At 45.8% G+C, this 21,488-nt stretch overlaps 1 protein-coding gene across 10 annotated transcripts in view; it reads left to right on the top strand.

The window, feature by feature from the left end:
* The window catches only part of cacna1db (calcium channel, voltage-dependent, L type, alpha 1D subunit, b), a 71,941-nt gene that overhangs the window by 6,084 nt on the left and 44,369 nt on the right, over positions 1–21,488 (top strand). The window lies entirely within an intron of this gene.

Here is a 21,488-nt window from a genome sequence, read left to right as displayed (position 1 = left end):
GAGCCATAATGCTGTGGGGCTGCTTTGCTTCATCTGGTACTGGAGACCTTGACTGTATCACAGGTATCATGAAATCAGAAAATTATCAAGAGATTTTAGAACGAAATGTCTTACACAGTGTAAGAAAACGTAGTTTGAGGCGAAGATCTTGGGTCCTCAAGCAAGACCTGTGTGCTTTGGGAAGCAGAGTCTGAGTTCTTCAAAGTATTCTCCCCACCGGCTCACAACGTCTCGAGGCGAGGTCAGTAGCGCCCCATCCCCACTAAACACAGTGTTGACGGTGCACTGCTTCCCCCTCCTGAGATGCCGGATGGTGGACCAGAATTTCTTCGAAGCCGTCCGAAGTCTTTCTCCATGGCCTCATCGGATGAGGTCACCATGATAAGGTGACCAGGAGGGGTTTTATTATTATTTTATTTTAATTTTTGTTCCAACTTAATTTATTTTTATTCCATCCATCCATCCATTTTCTACCGCTTTTCCGAGGTCGGGTCGCGGGGGCAATATCTTTAGCAGGGACGCCCAGACTTCCCTCTCCCCAGCCACTTCATCCAGCTCTTCCGGGGTGATCCCGAGGCGTTCCCAGGCCAGCCGAAGGATGTAGTCTCGCCAGCGTGTCCTGGGTCGTCCCCGGGGTCTCCTCCCGGTGGGACGTGCCCAGAACACCTCACCAGGGAGGCGTTCCGGGCACGTCCCGACAGAACTTTGTCCCACAAAGTTCTGTCGCAGGTGGGAGTTGAAACTCCTTCTGACAGGGGATTCCGCCAGACGTTCCCAGCAGACCCTCACAATACGTTTGGGCCTGCCATGTCGGACCGGCATCTTCCCCCACCATCTGCGCCAACTCACCACCAGGTGGTGATCAGTTGACACCTGCGCCCCTCTCTTCACCAGAGTGTCCAAGACATGCGGCCGCAAGTCCGATGACACGACCACAAAGTCGATCGTCGAACTGCGACCTAGGGTGTCCTGGTGCCAAGTGCACGTGTGGATACCCTTATGTTTGAACATGGTGTTCGCTATGGACAAACCGGGATGAGCACAGAAGTCAGATAACAGGACACCGCTCGGGTTCTGATCGGGGGGCCCATTCCTCCCAATCACACCCTTCCAGATCTCACTGTCATTGCCCACGTGAGCATTGAAGTCCCCCAGCAGAACGATGGAGTCCCCAGCGGGAGCGCTTTCCAGCACGCACTCCAAGGACTCCAAAAAGGGTGGGTACTCTGAACTGACCCATTCCCCCACCCGAAGGCAGAGGGAGGCTACCCTCTTGTCCACCGGGGTGAACCCCAACGTACAGGCGCCGAGCCGAGGGGCAATAAGTATACCCGCACCTGCTCGGCGCCTCTCACCGTGGGCAACTCAAGAGTGGAAGAGAGTCCAACCCCTCTCGAGAGGACTGGTACCAGAGCCCAAGCTGCGTGTGGAGGTGAGTCCGACTATATCTAGTCGGAACTTCTCGACTTCACACACCAGCTCGGGCTTCTTCCCTGCCAGAGAGGTGACATTCCACGTATTCTAGAGCCAGCTTCTGTATCAGGGGGTCGGATCGCCAAGGTCCCTGCCTGCGGCCACCGCCAAGCTCGCACTGCACCCGACCCAAATGGCCCCTCCCACAGGTGTTGAGCCCGCGGGAAGGGGGACCCACGTTACCCTTTCGGGCTGTGCCCCACGGGTGCAGGCCCGGCCACCAGGCGCTCGCCTTTGAGCCCCACCACCAGGCCTGGCTCCAGAGGGGGGCCCCGGTAACCCTTGTCCGGGCAAGGGAAAACTGAGTCCATAGTTTGTCGTCATCATAAGGGGTCTTTGAGCCGTGCTTTGTCTGGTCCCTCACCTCGGACCTGTTTGTCATGTGTGACCCTGCCAGTGGCATAAAGTCCCAGACAACTTGGCTCCTAGGATCATTGGGACACACAAACCCCTCCACCACGATAAGGTGACGGCTCAAGGAGGGGTTTATTATTTTTTGAAATAAATTAAGTTGAAAAAACCCCAACAAATTTCTTGGACCTCCCATTAAAAGATCCTGATGATAAAAGTGTGGTATAAGTTTATTTCTGAAGCTCTTATACAGGTTATGCAAAAAACGAAGGGGTGCCAATAATGGCGAGCATGATTGTATGCGGTCTCTGTACCAGAACAGCAGGTTTGTCTTTGAGGGTTGTGGTAGTGTCGATCAATCAATTATTGATTGATTTTCTCAATGGTAGACGGGGGTGGCACAGACACCATGGCATCTGCGTCACACTTAAGTGTGTCTGGGTTCGTGTCTCAGCTCGGCTGGATGGATCGGCAAGTTGTCATGTCCTTAGAAGACCTTCCATTCAGCGTTTGCTTTCTTCTCTGAGCCTCGCAGGATGTGTGAGTGTGTCTGTAGAGCGAGGCATCGATAGCTGGGCACGGAGAAATGTTGCATGTTCCCTCAACAGATGGGGATTATTCACTGTGTGTGTGCGTGTGCATGATGAGAGAGAACATGAATGCTTTGCAACTTGAGCACATCACTGAGGGTTAGGAGACTTTATTTTAATGTCTGACATATTTGGTCATTGCTGCAGGATGCTTGTTGACCTCCAATTTGTTTGAATTTGAAAAAAAAGAAGAAAAAATGCTGGAAATAGAATTCAGTTGTTATATGTGTAATAGGGTCAAACTGTCGCCATTGTTAAACCTTTTTTTTTGGTTTTAACAGTAGATGCAATATTAACGAGTAAAAAGACGTTGCCGATCATAAGAACAATAAAACACCGAGAATTGTGAAGGTGAGCCGCATTTCCTTATCTTCTTCGGTCATTTTACACTTGAGACTATGTGAGTCCTGGGATGTCTGGAGACAATGAGTCCCAGCCTTGGAGCAATGAGTCCCTGCAATTTATCATCACAGAATACAGATACAGTAATCCTCCACTCTTATCACGGACGGTTCTTGCTTCATGCTCCCGCTATATTGCAGTTTTTTATTGCAGTTGTTACGCCATCTTGAATCTTTTGTGCAATATTTTTGTTATCCATTGCTCTTGATCTCTCTCAATATATATTTCAATGTGTTTGTCTTGTTTTACAGTAATTGTTTATAGGCCTTTCAAAAAACTGCAACAAAAACATGACAAGGGTGTTGTGGGGCTGTCCTGGTTGACACGCCTCTGCAACTTCGCGTGGACATCGGGGACAGTGCCTCTGGATTGGCAGACTGGGGTGGTGGTCCCCCTTTTTAAGAAACTACAAGGGGGATCAGACTCCTCAGCCTCCCTGGTAAGGTCTATTCAGGGGTGCTGGAGAGGAGGGTACGTCGGGAAGTCGAATATCAGATTCAGGAGGAGCCGTGTGGTTTTCGTCCTGGCCGTGGAACAGTGGACCAGCTCTACGCCCTTGGCAGGGTCCTCGAGGGTACATCGGAGTTCGCCCAACCAGTCTACATGTGTTTTGTGGACTTGGAGAAGGCGTTCGACCGTGTCCCTCGGCGAGTCCTGTGGAGGGTGCTTCGGGAGCATGGGGTACCGAACCCCCTGATACGGGTTGTCGGGTCCCTGTACGACCGGAGTCAGAATTTGGTCCGCATATCCGGCAGTAAGTCGGACTCGTTCCCGGTGAGGGTTGGACTCCGCCAAGGCTGCCCTTTGTCACCGATTCTGTTCATAACTTTTATGGACAGAATTTCAAGGGACAGCCGAGGCGTAGATGGGGTCCGGTTTGGTGGCCTCAGTATTGCATCTCTGCTTTTTGCAGATGATGTGGTTCTGTTGGCTTCATCAAGCCGTGACCTCCAACTCTCACTGGAGCAGTTCGCAGCCAAGTGTGAAGCAGCTGGGATGAGAATCAGCACCTCCAAATCTGAGACCGTGGTCCTCAGTCGGAAAAGGGAGGCGTTCCCTCTCCAGGTCGGGGATGAGATCCTGCCCCAAGTGGAAGAGTTCAAGTATCTGGGGGTCTTGTTCACGAGTGAGGGAAGAACGGAACGGGAGATCGACAAGCGGATCGGTGCAGGGTCTGCAGTGATGCGGACTTTTGGTATTGGTCTGTTGTGGTAAAGAAGGAGCTAAGCCAACAGCAGTTATCAGCTAAGACGTTTGGCACACTCAGAACCCTTCCTAGAGCTGGCCGTCCGGCCCAACTGATCAATTGGGGGAGAAGAGCCTTGGTAAGAGAGGTAAAGAAGAACCCAAACATCACTGTGGCTGAGATCCAGAGATGCAGTCGGGAGATGGGGGAAAGTTCTAGAAAGTCAACCATCACTGCAGCCCTCCACCAGTCGGGGCTTTTGGCAGAGTGGCCCGACGGAAGCCTCTCGTCAGTGCAAGACACATGAAAGCCCGTGTGGAGTTTGCTAAATAACACCTGAAGGACTCCAAGATGGTGAGAAATAAGATTCTCTAGTCTGATGAGACCCAGATAGAAACTGTTGGCCTTAATTCTAAGTGGTATCTGTGGAGAAAACCAGGCACTGCTCATCAGCTGTCCAATACAGTCCCAACAGTGAAGCACGGTGGTGGCAGCATCAGCTGCAGGGACAGGGAGACCGGTTGCAATCGAAGGAAAGATGAATGCGGCCAAGTACAGGGATATCCTGGATGAAAACCTTCTCCGGAGTGCTCAGGACCTCAGACTGGGCCAAAGGTTCAACTTCAAAAAAGACAATGACCCTAAGCACACAGCTAAAATACCGAAGGAGTGGCTTCAGAACAACTCCGTGACTGTTTTTGAATGGCCCAGCCAGAGCCCTGACTTAAACCCAATTGAGCATCTCTGGAAAGAACTGAAAATGGCTGCCCACCAATGTTCACCATCCAACCTGACAGAACTGGAGAGGATCTGCAAGGAGGAATGGTAGAGGATCCATGAATCCAGGTATGAAAAACTTGTTGCATCATTCCCAAAAAGACTCATGGCTGTATTAGCGCAAAAACTCAAAAAAAGTAGCTCTTCTACTAAATACTGAGCAAAGGGTCTGAATACTTATGGCTGTGTGATATTTCAGCTTTTCTTTTTTCATAAATCTGCAAACATTTCTACAATTCCGGTTTTTTTTCTGTCAAATTGGGGTGCTGTGTGTACATGAATGTGGAAAAAAATGAACTGAAATGATTTTAGCAAATGGCTGCAATTTCACAAAGAGTGACAAATTGAAGGGGGGGCTGAATCCTTTCCGTACCCACTGTATGTAAACACGAACAAAGCCTGCTCATCTGATATTGTCATGTTTGGTAGCTCTTGTGTAAAAGAAAAGACTATGGCTGCGTTTTCCCAGTTCCGCCATTTCCCCGTGCCGGAAGGAAATGCTTTGACCTGTTTTGCCGAAAGCAGAAATTGGTGGCGCCGAGACCCTTTTGAGTCCATCACCAGTTTGTCGCGCTTGGAGCTAATTACGGCAATTCAGTAATACTGTATACTTTATATACTCTCAAATCCTATCTATCGATCGATCGATCTATCGATCTTACAGCAGGGACAGCATGGTGTAGTAGGGATTATTGTCTGCCTCACAGTTCTGAGGTTCAGGGATCAATTGTTGGCCCCGCCCTTCCTGTTTTCTGTGTTTGGAGGGTCTCCTCGTGCGTGGGTTTTCTCCAGGTATTCCGGCTTTCTGCCACATCACAAAAACATGCCTGTTGGGTTAACTCAAGACTAACTTTTCCTTAGGTGTGCAATGTGACTGTTTGTCTTCCTGTGCCGCAACATGTCCAGCGGTGCACACGTCTGTGGTTTGTTTGCATGTGATTTTGTGTGTGTGATTCTCAGAACCAAGCGTCAGATTGCATCATATTCCCAGTCGCGGATTAAAGGTTTAGAGAGGCGAGGAAATGAGAGTCGCACGATGCAGCGTACGGCTTTGACCAACACGTGCGTCTTTTCCTTTGTGTGTTTGCTAATGTAGCGCAATATCGAACACCCATCCATCCGTTTTCTGTCGCGCTTCTCCTCACGCGGGTCGCCGAGGGCATGCCGGAGCCTATCCCAGCTATCATCGGGCAGGAGGCGGGGTACGCCCTGAACCGGTTGCCAGCCGATCGCAGGGCACACATAAACAAACCACCATTCGCACTCACATTTAGAGTCTTCAATTAACCTTGCGTGCATGTTTATGGGATGTGGGAGGATAAACCGGAGCGCCCAGAGAAAACAAGCAAATGGGATTGAACCCCGGTCCTCAGAACTGTGAGGCAGACGCTCTAACCAGTCGCCCATCGCGCTGCCACAATATTGAACACTTTTTTTTGAAAAGGAATTGTGATTACATAGAATTTCGGAACATCAGCCTGCGCAAACCGTGACGTGACATACTAATACACAGTAGACTACAGTATGTACGATAAGAGTTTCATGACGCGAGTTTTTGTAGTCGACGCTAAGGTGATGATAGTGGAGTCGACTAATCGATGGCATCGTTGAGATATTTTTTTCAGTCTCAGCGCACCAATTGGGAAAAAAAAAGAGTCGCTATGCACGCCTCCACACAGAAGCTCGCATACTCGCTCGCTCTCCCGCCACCGCCCGACTGCTGGCCGTTTGTAACACTTGTGCTTTTGTTATATTTGAGGATAGACTTGTATATTTTACAGTCTCATTTTGAATAAACTATTCCCTCACGCTTAAGGTTCCAACCCGGTGTGCCGGCCAACCGCTGAGGTGTCCTTGTCCCAAACGCGCGATTGCCGATTATATACGACTATAACCGTCATTGCGGAGTGGCGAAGGCGATGCGTCGACTCGTCGGGCAAACGAACTCCGTTCTCAACCTGGTTCCGTGTGCTCCTGAGTGTCATTCTCATGTGAGCTTTCTAATTACTTTCAGCAGCCAGTGATAGGGCGGCTGTCTGCCTCGCGGTCGGAAAGTGACCTGCTGATTTACCAAATACAAGTTATATAGCAGAAGGCATATTCCATCTCAATCTGCTTGAAAGTAGGTAAACGCACTAGGGCGGGCGTGGGCAAATTGAGACTTGTAATCAAATCATTGTATTGTTTTTAATTTATGATTAACACAACGTCCCAACTTGATTGGAATAAGGATACCGTAAGTCTAATAGAAAATTGCTTAATCGGTGACAATATATGGGTGACAGGTTCAAATACTAAAAACTGTAGTTCCAAAAAAATGAAAATAAAAGCTCAACGGTGGAACTAAAAAAAGAAATAACACAAAAGAAATTTCTTTGAAGAGGCTGTGAATACAGACGCAGACAGATGCAAGCGCGCGGACATTGCGCGATCTTGAACAGAGCACAAACAGTCCTGATGAATGAAGCGTTAACAAATGTGCAGCCACTATCTTTGCAGGTGTCCATCGTTCTCTGTTCAGTATGGAGCAACTAATCATGAGAACACAACGTCCCACCTTCATTGGAATTAGGGTTGTTAAAAGTGAATGGATTTCATCGATCAGCAACGCACTACGTACTAATAAAACGTTAGGTAAATTGGGCTTTCACAACAGCTGTTTTAATCCATGAATGGACCAACACATTTATTCGTTCACTTAAACAGTCCTCTACGCCATGCTGTTTACATTTTTCACAGTTCTTGCTAAAAGTAAATGCGTTTTGCCTGGGCCTTCATGTTTTCTTTTAAAGAATTGTACCCATCTTACAAATTCTGCCTGGGTAATCAAACGTATGAACACAACTGTGTGTTTTCTAATTTACTAAATGAAAAAGTAGGGCTGTGAATTTCAAAATAAGAGCAAGTACATTTTTAAATGTACTACGTGTTCAAATAAAGTGCTTAATTATTTGAAAAATACTAACAAAATACAAATAATACTTCATGTTTTTATCATAAGGGTAGAAGCAAAATCATGCATTGTAAAAATGCAATATACATAGGTGGTAGGGTTTTTCAGACTTCTTAGGTCAACTTTGGGGTTGCGTATTATACATGGTTGCGCATTATACACGAGAAATTACAGTACTCTGAACAATATATGAGGTAAGTTTACAACCAATCACTAATTGTAGAGAAATAAGAGCATGTGAAAGCAGCTTGCGACCGTCAGTCTAGCAGATGAAAAGAAAAAAAATGGAGGAAATGCAGACATATGGACACTAACTTAGTTACAACAAACCTTTTTCGGTAGAAATCGATATTTTCTTCTGCTGTTGACATCCTGTTAACCCTGAATCAGATGCACCCTTTGACTGTTTATTTACAATTACATCTTGCTCGAACTAGTTGCTAGAACTCAGTGATGGTGTAAATGTGAGTGTGAAAGGTTGCCTGTCTCTACTCTATACTGTGATTGACTGACTAGTCCAGGGTGTATCGCCTGCCTTTTGCTCAAAGTCAACTGGGGTAGGGTCAGAGCCCGTGACCCTAAATAGGTGAGTGGTGTAGAAAATGGGTGGCTGTAGCAACGCATTTACTTTTATTATAATGGGATTCAAATTAAACGGTCAAGCATTTCAGAAAAGCATTATCATTAAACGAAACATAGCCATAAAGAAATTAATTATGGTTGTTGTTCAGTATGTATGTGTGTGTGTGTGTGTATGTATATATATATATATATATATATATATATATATATATATATATATATATATATATATGTGTGTGTGTGTGTGTGTGTGTGTATATATATATATACACACATATATATATATATATATATACACATCTATATATATATATATATATATATATATATATATATATATATATATAGATGTATATATATATACACATCTATATCTATATATATATATATCTATATATATATATATATATATATATATATATATATATATATATATATATATATATAAATAATATTTCACAAATTTTGCCAGGGTATGTAAACCTATGAGCACAACTGTACATATATGCAGTCATACGTACCCCTATCATATTGGAATGAAAGTGTAGGCTACACCTTTTTTATGACCACTAGGTGGCGGTGCCATATTAGTATGAAAGTGTACACCTTTCTCATAACCTCTAGGTGGTGGTGGCATTTTGAAATGAAAGTGTATAGCTTTTTCATAACCAGTAGATGGCGGCATACATTTATAAAATTTCCATTAGCCCTTATACCCATGTATAACACGCACTATTGACTTTTGAGAATTTTTTAGGGGAAAAAATGCGCGTTACACACGAGAAATTACGGTAAATAAGTTGAAACCTTATCCCTAGCCTTGGACGTTGGAATACTTTTACAATTTTACGTAGGCTACTGTTATTTTACTGGTTCATGTATCTATTAGACAGCTCAACAGTAATATAAATGCAACACAGGTGTGCCTTCAACAATAGCCTTATGTTTGCATATTGTAAATCTTGCAGACTTTTATTCATGGAAATTGTATTCTTATTTTTCATCTATGCATTGGGAATGCATTGCTGTCCATTGGGATCTATGTCCCTGTGTGCATGTGTAACTGTTATGCAAGAGTTTGTGTGTTTTAAATGGAGCCCGAGGGCTTTGTGGATATTTAGTAAGTAGGTGACAGATGTTGGGAGGCCTGTTGGGCGACTGCTTAGCACCCAAAGGCCCAGGAACTACACACACGGCTGGGAATTTGGGGCAAAGAAACATGCATGCCACGCACACACAAACACACACACACACACACACAAGGTAACAATTTAGAGCTGAAAAATGAATACAGTATCATGCCTCATGCACTGGTAAAACTTGAGGACTCTCTAATTGTAATTTAAACGGATGTGTTTTTGCCTAATTAGAATTAGAATTCCAAGATGAGAAGTCTGTTTGAATGTTGGGCAAATTCACTGTGCACTCTGCTGTATGTTTTTGTTGCACGCCACACAAAGAAGCAGGTGTGCAGTCCACATGCATGCGTGGAAGGGTGTCAGTGCTCCCCTGAGCACTGACTATCGATTTGGTGTCTTGCTCAAGGGCACCTCAACAATAGTCAGGAGGCAGACGAGTGTTTGTTCAACGACGAGTTGCAATTTGCTTTGGTGGCAGCGGCGACTCGAACTGTTGCTCTGCTTCCAAAGCCCAAGTCCTTACCGATGAATAATACGGGCCACAATTAGGCCTTTTTCAACACCCATTAAATAGCAAGACAACAATAACATATGATCTTTTTTCGTGTATTAATATTCACCAACGTACCAAGGAACTATATATCCACCGAGCTGTAAATGGCACTGTTAAACACCCACTAATGAGAATGAAAGTGGCAGATGAATTTGTCCACAGGACGTTTCGCTGTCCACAGGGATGAAACTGAGTATCAGAATCAGAATCATCTTTTTTTGCCAAGTATGTCCAAAAAACACACAAGGAATTTGTCTCCGGTAGTTGGAGCCGCTCTAGTACGACAACAGACAGTTCATTGGCAGAGAACACTTCTGAGACATAAAGACATTGACAAAAAAACAGTCACTGAGCAATAAAGGGTTAATAGTTATCTGGTAATGCCGGTACATTTATTTATTTATTTTTTGACAATTGTGCAAAAAGATGCAGAGTCCTCTAGCACGTAGAGCAGTTCTAATGACTAATATTGCAATAGTCCGGTGCAATGACCATTGTGGCACAAGGGCACAAGGGCTGCAAATAGTGCAGCGTGGTGAGACTACGACAGTGAGTGCACGAGTAATACATAATTGGCCCCACAGAAAGGTGACAACAAACTCAAGACAAAAAATTGCCAAGATGTTGTAATGGAATCGTAGGTTCGGTGTTTAAGAAGTTGATGGCAAAAGGGAAGAAGCTGTCGGAATGTCTGCTAGTTCTAGTTTGCATTGATCGGTAGCGCCGACCTGAGGGAAGGAGCCGGAAGAGCCGGTGACCGGGATGCGGAGGGTCCGAGAGGATTTTGCACGCTCTTGTCTTAGTTCTGGCAGCGTGTAAGTCCTCAAGAGTGGGTAGGGGGGTACCGACAACCTTCTCAGCAGTTTTGATTGTCCGTTGCAGTCGGAGTTTTTCCTTTTTTGTAGCAGCACCAAACCAGACTGTGATGGAAGAACACAGGACTGATTCGATGACCGCTGTGAAGAACTGTCTCAGCAGCTCCGGTGGCAGGCCGTGCTTTCTCAGAAGCTGCAGGAACTACATCCTCTGCTGGGCCTTTTTGAGGACGGAGTTGATGTCGGTCGCCCACTTCAGGTCCTGAGAAACTGTAATTCCCAGGAACTCGAAGGTCTCGACGGTTGACACAAGGCAGCTGGACAGCGTGAGGGGCAGCTGTGGCGAAGGATGCCTCCTGAAGTCCACGATCATCTCTACAGTCTCGAGCGTGTTCAGCTCCAGGTTGCGTCGGCCGCACCGCAGCTCCGGCCGCTCCGCTTCGTGTCGATACGCAGACTCGTCACCTTCCTTGATGAGGCCAATGACTGGTGTCATCTGAAAACTTCAGGAGTTTGACAGCCGGGTGTGCTGAGGTGCAGTCGTTCGTGTAGAGAGAGAAGAGCGGCGGAGAGAGGACACAACCTTGGGGCGCCCCGGTGCTGATGCTGCGTGTGGATGAGGTGGCCTCCCCCAGCCTCACCTGCTGTGTCCTGCTCGTCAGGAAGCTGTAAATCCACTGGCAGATGGCAGGTGAGACGCTGAGCAGGAGAAGCTTGGCGGAAAGGAGTTCAGGGATGATGGTGTTGAAGGCTGAGCTGAAGTCCACGAACAGAATCCTCGCGTAGGTCCCTGCACTGTCGAGGTGTTCTAGGATGAAGTGCAGTCTCATGTTGACTCCATCATCTGCAGACCTGTTCGCTCGGTAGGCAAACTGCAGGGGGTCTAGCAGGGGACCTGTGACACTCTTGAGGTGGTCCAGCACGAGACGTTCAAAGGACTTCATGACCACAGATGTCAAGGCGACAGGCCTGTAGTCATTCAGACCCGAGATTGCAGGTTTCTTGGGGACTGGAATGATGGTGGAGCGTTTGAAACAGGATGGAACTTTGCACAGTTCCAGAGATCTATTGAAGATCTGAGTGAAGACTGGAGCGAGCTGGTCCGCGCAGACTTTGAGGCAGGATGGGGACACATGGTCTGGGCCTGCCGCTTTGTTCATCTTTTGTTGTTTGAAGATGCGTCTCACATCCTGTTCGTGGATGGTTAACGCAGAATTCGGTGGTGTGATGTTGGTCGGTGGTGCGGCCGGGTGGGTGTGGGCTGTGAAGCTGCTGCGCGACTGTTGGGGTTTGAGCCAGTTTTTGTGTGTGCAGGTCACAATTGTTTAGAAAACTACCTGCGATTCCAACATGGGCCAAAAATGGTAGATCTGTCTTTACTTATTTTTTTGGGGTGGAATATTTGACCTTGGTGGAGGTTTGCCCTCCACTGGGTGCTGCTCCCTCACCTTGTTTACAAGCACAACCGGCTGTCATGGCCACTGTCACCATGGCGACCTGTGGAGTGGCGAGTGCAGGCAGAGGGCTCTCAACAAGAGATGAGGTCGATCACGAAGGGGAAAAGGCAGCGAGTACACCCAATTGTGAAAAGAGTCCAGAGGCAAAGAGAGGACAGAGGAGACTCGAACGAGGGGTGAGGACGATGAGCAAAGAAAAATCAAATGACAGGGAAAGTCATTCAAATCACGGAGAGGAGAACGAATGAGGGCAGGGGAAGCAATGGAGGGAACGAGAGACTGACGTGATAAATCAGACTACAATACAGGACGTAGAATGCATTCTGTTTATGCTTATACATCTTTTTGTATTTGTACATTTTACAGTCATAGTATGGGCTTCCTGATTCTAATTAATTACAGTGATGTCTCACGAAGGGGCCTCGTCTTCCTGAAAATGTCAGTCAAATTCAAAGGTGGGTGTTCAACTTGAGAGGCTGCGCTCAATGAAATTAGAATGATCAGAAAAGACATTTCAGCCATTGCTGTCCTCTCTGCTGACATCTGACTGACAAAGTTCGACATCGCATTTCACTGCACTGGCCCGTGATTGCTTGAGATTGAGAGATTGAAAAAGTTATTCGCTCATGCTAAGAGAAAAGGGAGACAAAAGTAGAGCTGGATGTAACATATGAAGACGAGACGAGATCAAGAAAGATGTGCTTGTCGTGTCTTTTTCAACCAGCACTTCAGTCACGAATGGTCCGTGCAGCTATTGAACACACCGGCTGTACCATTAAACATGGCAACTTTTGCTTTACATGATATCATCATCATCATCATCATTCTATTATTATCTCTGTTGCATGTTCCGAGGTAACCATGTGTCCCGACGCCTTGGAAAAAGGAAAATCTTATTGGAGCCGCTGTGAGCACAATCTAATAGGAGCTGATTACGCTGCTTCTGGCTGCCTGCCTGTTCCAGTCATCTGCAGAACATTTTTCCACCAATGACACATTCTTATGAGGATGATGATGAGGAGGATGAGGATGATGATGATGACATGTATTTTTATGGACTCGAGTCAATTAGAAATGTATAATTTTTTTTTTTTTGGTCTTGCATTTTAAGCTCAACGCTGAACTCGATGTGATGTTCGTCATGCACTAATAAGGGCATTTTCAAATGAGTCCAAATTTTGAAGGGTGAGTGGACGTATCATGTTGCAGAGATGACGCTCCTTCGGTACCACTGCTGTGCCTACACTATTTGAAGTGTGCAAAAAAGTAGTTTTTGGACAATGGAAACGCACGCATTTTACATACAGAGGGGGAGGGCGCGTTCTGCACTGGGACCGTGGCGTTGCGCCTTTCGAGATGGGCATCCATTTCTAATAATGGAGGATAGACCATACTCCTGATCTCAGTTTTATTCAAACATTTCCACACACTTGAGTCACCACTGCTAGTTTGCTACGCGAACCCACCATCTGACGATTTCAGCGAGGAATGCCAAAACACGTGATTGCCGATTCATTGACGTCGAGCTACGGCCGCCGCGGTGGAGTGCTAGAATCCACTCGTCGACTAGTCAACTAGATGGCTCAACCCTTTGTGTACAGTAGTACATATGGGATTAGAATATCCTCTGCTAGAAGCGGGACATGTTGTCATCGCACGATGGAGGATAATTCAATCAAGACATCCATAAAGTTGACCTGGACACCTGTATTTGTACTGTATAGCGCAGGAATGTGCATCGGTATGGCTGCTAAATAGTCCTGTATCATTATTTAAGCTAGGAGTTTAACGTCACAGCTCCGGGTCATACGGAGCGGAGCGTTGTGGGAGAGGCACAGGGCATCGAGTGTTGTGTCAGCTTCAATTATTGTGAATGAGCTTAGCGGCATCAAGTAAAGCTCTGTTTGTCTGGCAATGGCAGGCTTTCTCCCGGATCAGTGCAACCGCACGTTCGCACGTGGTTTGGAAAGGCTGGTGGGCCACAGGTTAGATGAGAAACGCCCACATGTGACCAAAGGCAAAAAGAAGCCATCCTTCATTCTTTTTCATACAATACATTCAAAGGTGCATGTGAGTTTGGTTACATTTACACAAGTCATCTTTAGAACACGCACACACACACAAAGTGCAAGCGCAAGACAGTTCATCTATCGGTGGTCGTGTATGCTACTTGGTAAAACTGCAAAGTTTCACACAACGTAATGTTGCCCTTCCAGATCACAGCCAGTTCATCAGAGCTGCAACCAGTTTGGTTTCTTTTGTCCTGTTGTCTTCTCCCTGCTCTGCTTTTAGCACAACCAATTCTTTTTGGATAGATACTACTCCTTTTTGGAATCAACTAATAATAATAATCAATTAATTTCTTTAAAAAGAAATCCTTTATAGAGTAAAACTGCTGTCATTATTTTATTTTATTGTACGATGTTTTTCTATCCATCCATTGATTTTTCTATACCACTGGACCTCATTAGGGTCGTGGGTCATCTGGAGCCTGTCCCAGTTGACTTTGGGCACACCATGGACTGGTCGCCACAGCCTATCACAGGGCACAACCATATACTCTCTCGCCTTCACACCTATGGTCAATTTAGAGGCATCAACGCACAAAGGTAATCCAAGACTCATAGTCATTGCGTTTTGAAGCGACCAATTGAGCCAATGAACACACAAAGAGCGACCGTGCAGTCGCAGCTCCTCTTCAAAATTGGCCTTGGACAAACACTCATCATTTACAGTATGTTTACAAAAGTTCATTACCTCATTAACTTAAAAGAATAATAATAATAAATGCACGTGAGGGGAATGAGGAGAGCCCTTTGGCAAAATGCAAATGTTTCCTTCCTTTTGCCGTTGCCACCACAACTGGCATTCACAAATCATTCAGGAGTCATCCGCAAACATAATCTAGGACATTTCGTTTATCCTCTGCCGTACTCTGCCCTGGCTTTGGCCCTAGTAAGCGGAATTTCTTGTCCGCTTCCCAAAACCGAGGATTTGAAGGCTTACAGGATGTGCTGGTCCTCCTTAAATCAATTAAGCTGCTTTGCGTTCTCTCTGAATTGAGGACCCGAGCCCACGTTTTGTTGTCATTAGTGGAGACTTAAATATTCAAGTCAGGGAAGGTAAAGATAACGGAAAAGCAGGATAAATTGATGTCGTTCCCACTGCAAGTAAAGCGAGCGGTAGTAATGAGGCGTGTACGTATACGGGTTGTTTGATGTGTTCCGTCAATGTAAACACAGAAATCTAGGATATAGCTGAATATCACTTGAAATGCACATGGACCTGGACAGTCTGAAAAATCTGATATCGGAATTAAAGCCGTCACCTGGACCGACCGACGGTGTAAATCTAGTTTCGAACGGTGGCAGTCAGGTGGCGCTGTACCCAGGCCTCCTTCATAGAGAAAATACAGTAAATTCCTCCATTCCTATTGGTCACTCTGACAAAAGTTGAGTTGAGTCATTTTTGTGTGATCCTGCTACCAAACACCAAATAGCTGCCAAAACCACACATACTGTAATTTGCTGCATGCTATCATTGCAGTTTAGCTCGCTCCAAAACATTGACTTTATCCTTGAGCCACTTTGCAACCAGTTCGGTCGTCTGCTTGTGGTCATTGTCCATTTGGAAGACCCATTTGCGCCCAAGGCCGAACTTCCTGGCTGATGTCTTGAGATGTTGCTTCAGTATTTCCACATAATGTTCTTTCCTCATGATGCCATCTACAAGCCCAATTCCAATGAAGTTGGGACGTTGTGTTAAACATAAAGAAAAACAGAATACCATGATTTGCAAATCATGTTCGACCTATATTTCATTGAATACACTACAAAGACGAGATATTTCATGTTCAAACTGATAAACCTGATTGTTTTTAGCAAATAATCATTGGCTGCAACACGTTCCAAAAAAGCTGGAACAGGGTCATGTTTCCCAGTGTGTTACATCACCTTTTCTTTGAACAACATTCAATAAACTTTCGGGAACTGAGGACACTAATTGTTGAAGCTTTGGAGGTGGAATTCTTTCCCATTCCTGCTAGATGTACAGCTTCAGCCGTTCAACAGTCCGGGGTCTCCGTTGTCGTATTTTACGCTTCATAATGCGCCACACATTTTCAATGGGAGACAAGTCTGGACTGCAGGCAGGCCAGTCTAGTACCCGCACTCTTTTACGACGAAGCCACGCTGTTGTAACACGTGCAGAATGTGGTTTGGCATTGTCTTCCTGAAATAAGCAGGGGCATTCCTGAAAAAGATGTTGCTTGGATGGCAGCATGTGTTTTTCCAAAACTTGTATGTACCTTTCAGCATAAATGGTGCCTTCACCGATGTGTAAGTTCCGCATGCCATTGGCACTAACACAGCCCCATACCATCACAGATGCTGGCTTTTGAACTTTGCGCCCATAACAGTCCGGATGGTTCTTTTCCTCTTTGGACCGGAGGACACGACGTCCACAATTTCCAAAAACAATTTGAAATGGGGACCACTGAACACTTTTCCACTTTGCGTCAGTCCATCTTAGATGAGCTCGGGCCCAGAGAAGCCGGCGGTGTTTCTGGGTGTTGTTGATAAATGGCTTTTGCTTTGCATAGTAGAGTTTCAATGGTCATTGCGCCGGTCTATTGCAATATTAGTCATTTGAACTGCTCTAAGTGCTAGAGGACTCTGCATCTTTTTGCACAATTGTTTTTTGTCTTTGTCTCCAAAGTGTTCTGTAAATTGACTGTCTGTTGTACTAGACCGGCTCCAACTACCGGAGACAAATTCCTTGTGTGTTTTGGACATACTTGGCAAATAAAGATGATTCTGATTCAAGTTGCACTTACGGATGTAGCGCCAAACTGTATTTACTGACATTGGTTTGCTAAAGTGTTCCTGAGCCCATGTGGTGATATCCTTTACACTTCGATGTCGGTTTTTGATGCAACGCCTCCTGAGGGATCGAAGGTCACGGGCATTCAATGTTGGTTTTCGGCCTTGCCGCTTACATGCAGTGATTTCTCCAGATTCTCTGAACCTTTTGATGATATTATGGACCGTAGATGATGAAATCCCTCAATTCCTTGCAATTGTACGTTGAGGAACATTGTCCTTAAACTGTTGGACTATTTTCTCCCGCACTTGTTCGCAAAGAGGCGAACGTCGCCCCATCTTTGCTGGTGAATGAGTGAGCAATTCAGGGAAGCAATCATGGCAGCCACCTGTTCCCAGTCAGCCTGTTCACCTGTGGGATGTTCCAAACACGTGTTTGATGAGCCTTTCTCAGTCTTTTTTGCCACCTGCCTGTCCCAGCTTTTTTGGAACGTGTTGCAGCCATAAAATTCTAAGTTAATGATTATTTGCTAAAAACAATCAAGTTTATCAGTTTGAATATTAAATATCTTATCTTTGTAGTGTATTCAATTAAATATAGGTTGAACATCCATCCATCCATTTTCTGAGCCGCTTCTCCTCACGCGGGTCGCGGGCGTGCTGGAGCCTATCCCAGCTGTCATCGGGCAGGAGGCGGGGTCCACCCTGAACTGGTTGTCAGCCAATCGCAGGGCGCATGCAAACAAACAACCATTCGCACTCACATACACAGCCTACGGGCAATTTAGAGTCTCCAATTCATGCATGTTTTTGGCATGTGGGAGGAAACTGGAGTGTCCGGAGAAAAGCCACGCAGGCACGGGGAGAACATGCAAACTCCACACAGGCGGGGCCGGGATTTGAACCGCGGTCCTCAGAACTGGGAGGCTGACGCTCTAACCAGTCGGTCACCATGAAGTGCACCAGTCCCTCCTGCCACAAAAAAAACAAAAAAAAAAATACCACAACATGATGCTGCCACCCCCCATATTTCAAAGTTGGGATGGTGTTCTCAGGCTTGCATGCTTCCCCCCCCCTTTTTTTTCTCCAAACGTAACAATGCTCATTATGGCCAAACAGTTCCATTTTTTTGTTTGGTCAGAACATGTCTCCAAAAGGTAACGTCTTTTTTTTTTCTGTGTGCATTTGCAAAGCGTAATGTGTCTTTTTGATGTTTCTTTTGGAGTAATGACTTCTTCCTCGCAGAGTGGCCTTTCAGCCCACGTGGGTGCAGTAGTTGTTTCAATCTGTGTCATGACGTCTCTTCAGCCAGCATCTTCACAAGGTCTTTTGCTTTTGTTCTTGGGTTGATATGATATTCACGTCTCAGGCCAAAGGACGTTCATCTCTGGTACACAGAAGCCGTCTCCTTCCTGAGCGGTATGATGGCTGTGCGTTCCCATGGTGTTTATACTGGCGCGTAATTGTTTGAACAGATAGATGAGCGTGGCACATTCAGGCATCTGGAAATTGCACCCAAGGATAAACCAGGCTTGTGCAAGTCCACGATTCCCTTCCTTATATCTCGGCTGCTTTTTTTTGACTTTCCCATAATGTTCAGCAAAGAAGCATTTTTTTTGTGAGGTGTGTCTTCGAATACATTCACAGGTGTGTCTGTAATTAACGCAAATGTTCTCAATAAATCTGTTAGCAACTTTCAAAGACATGACATCATCATCTGGATTATCCCAAAACTAATCTGACAGGATGTAAACTTCTGACTTTGAAGAAAGTCATAAAAAATTATTCTGGAATTTCACAAATGCAGAAGAAAGAATTGGGGTAATGCTAATTGACCTAAAACAGGAAATTCATGTCAGACAGCGAGGGGAAAAAAGGGAAGATGCTTACCCGTTTTTCTATTTTAGTTCAACCTCTCTCTGTATTTATGGCTTTGTACGGCACTGGTGTGCTTTCAAACACATAAAGTTGGATTCGATTGTATTTGATCTTAAACGTCTGGTTGCAACTGTACATTTGAAATTCTGACTTCTCAAATCAAATCCTGCACATAGTTTTGTTATGACGTGAGGCATTATTGCACAGATAGTCATCTTGACTGTCCCAATTTAAAGTCTCATTCACTGCCCACACATAAAAAAAAAAGAGCCTGATTTCCATGGCAACCTTATCCTGACTGCAGCTGTGCTTTACGACTCGCCGGGAGATTACTGTGATGATGTGTGAAGCTAGTTTATCTTTTGCCCATGTTCATATGCTTATTCCTCCGAAATGTCATGCAAATGCTGGATGGAAGGATATTCTAAGGTGCAGGCAAAAAATAGAGCTTCTCCAAGAAGTCACATTGGGTACAGATCTGCACAAACTAATAAAAGCAGGAGCCAAAATTCTACCTTTAATTGTTGTAATAGTTGATCGGCACACACTGCTTTAACGCCTTCTTTTATATTGTGGTTGTGGTCATCATACGGAGAGATGTTTGTCATGTTTCTGTATTATTTTGGATTGAAGCACAAAAACATGGCGCGAATGTCAAGGCAGAAGCAGATTGTCACAAAGAGATGATCAAGGAGAGTGTGGATAGTTTGGCTCTTGGCAAAGATGGGTCGCCCCAGTCATTGACTGCACCCGTGCATTTTGCTTTGGGCATTTCTGAGACTCTAACACACGATCCGTGTAGACTATATTGGAATGGCTTGGCCACAGCAGGAGCCGGCGGCTTGGGTCTCAGTTACGTTTGTTATTCTTGGAGGAGGTGGGGGCTCGTGTGCATTTTTGATTGGCCGTTCCATCACCGGCTCCAAATAATTCGAATCGCGCAGCAAAAGCGGGTCATGACATTCAGCCACCCACGAAGACTCGTTGGCAAACCCTGCACACTGCGCAACCGTTCCGACGGTTTCAGCCGCGTCGCTTGCTGTGTGTGGGCCTTAGGTTCATTTGAATGCGTGAAAAGTCGTTTTCTGCGATTGGCTGTAGACCAGACCTCTTGTCCCAAGTCAGTCGGGATAGGCACCGTGACCCGAATGAGGACAAAGGCTACAAAAGATGGATGGATGGTCTTGTGTGTGCTTACGAGCAATGCAATGCTAGCAGTATTACAAATGAATATTATTTGAATGAATTCACTTTGACTTTGCTTTTGGTTATTCGACAGTGTTGAAATGTTTTTTTCTCATGCAGATTTGAGGATAAGCGGGTGGATGGATAAATGCTGCTGCGTGCGTGTGCGTGCGTGTGCTTGCATGTGTGTGTGCGTCAGCACATTAGAGGTCACGTGACTGCTGCATTTGTGGTTTCGTGTAATCTCCATACTTTGGCCGATGACGAGCAGACATTTCCCAACCGGTGCAAACGCAACCGGAATCCGGCTCGCAGCAACTAGTGGCATATTTGCATGGTATATGTGGATTACTATGATATGCTGTGATGTCTTGTAGTACCTGGATCATTTCTGTCTTTGGCAGCGGAGCTCGCAATTCACAGCCAACCCTAACCCTATGCCATTTCAGGAGTGAGAAGCTCCAACTCGCCCGTGATCCTGAACAAGATGAGCGTTATGATGAATATCTATTTCAGTTACAGAACTACAGCAGAGGACTCCGTTTACTGCCCGTGAATGACTTTGTCCCATTCGAGAGCATTTGTTGTCTTTGCGTCCTCTACGTCAGCAGGAGAAGTGCTTAGCTCGATGGGCCTCGAAAGCTGCCAACTCGCTGACCCTTTTGCATGTTGTAAGGCAGACATGAACGCGTGTGTGCGAAGGGGGCGCGGGGGAGATGCAAAGAGACGTGAGCACGTGGAGGCGAAATGCAGCAGTAAAGGTGTTTTCTGTGGGAGGGAACGCACATCGAAGCGACAACATACCCGCACAAAGGATAGATTGCGTGCAGGATTGTCCAAATTCAGGCACCTTTCTCTATTACATAAGCATGTTGCCATGGAAACGTGTAGATTGTTCAGGGCCGATGTTTGAAATATGCCTTGAAGGAGACGACTCATTTTCCATATAGCGGTCGGCCACATTAGGGTCACGGGTTAGCCGCGGCCTCCCCCAGCTGACTCGGGGCGAGAGTCGGGCGGGGTTGACCCCGGACTGCTTGGCGGCCAGATATTCACAATCACATTGGCACTTTTACTTAGCCTAATGTGCGTGTCTTTGGAATGCGGGAGGAAGCTGGAGAACGTGCAAATAGTCAATAATGAAATACTACAGAGCAACATTCTAGTCACATGTATCCATTGATTCCATTTAGTTGGGACTCCTCACATGTACCTGACGCTACGTGTTGTTGGCACCTTCACAGGAGAGGCCACTCAATACATTCAAATGCAATGTCTCTCTTCCCTTTCCTCTTGATTTTCCACCTACAATCAATAACCTTTGACT

The sequence above is a fragment of the Phyllopteryx taeniolatus genome, chromosome 1 (genome assembly GCF_024500385.1).
Source record: "Phyllopteryx taeniolatus isolate TA_2022b chromosome 1, UOR_Ptae_1.2, whole genome shotgun sequence".
In the NCBI taxonomy this organism is placed as follows: domain Eukaryota; kingdom Metazoa; phylum Chordata; class Actinopteri; order Syngnathiformes; family Syngnathidae; genus Phyllopteryx; species Phyllopteryx taeniolatus.
This window is presented reverse-complemented; position numbering and strand designations above follow the sequence as displayed.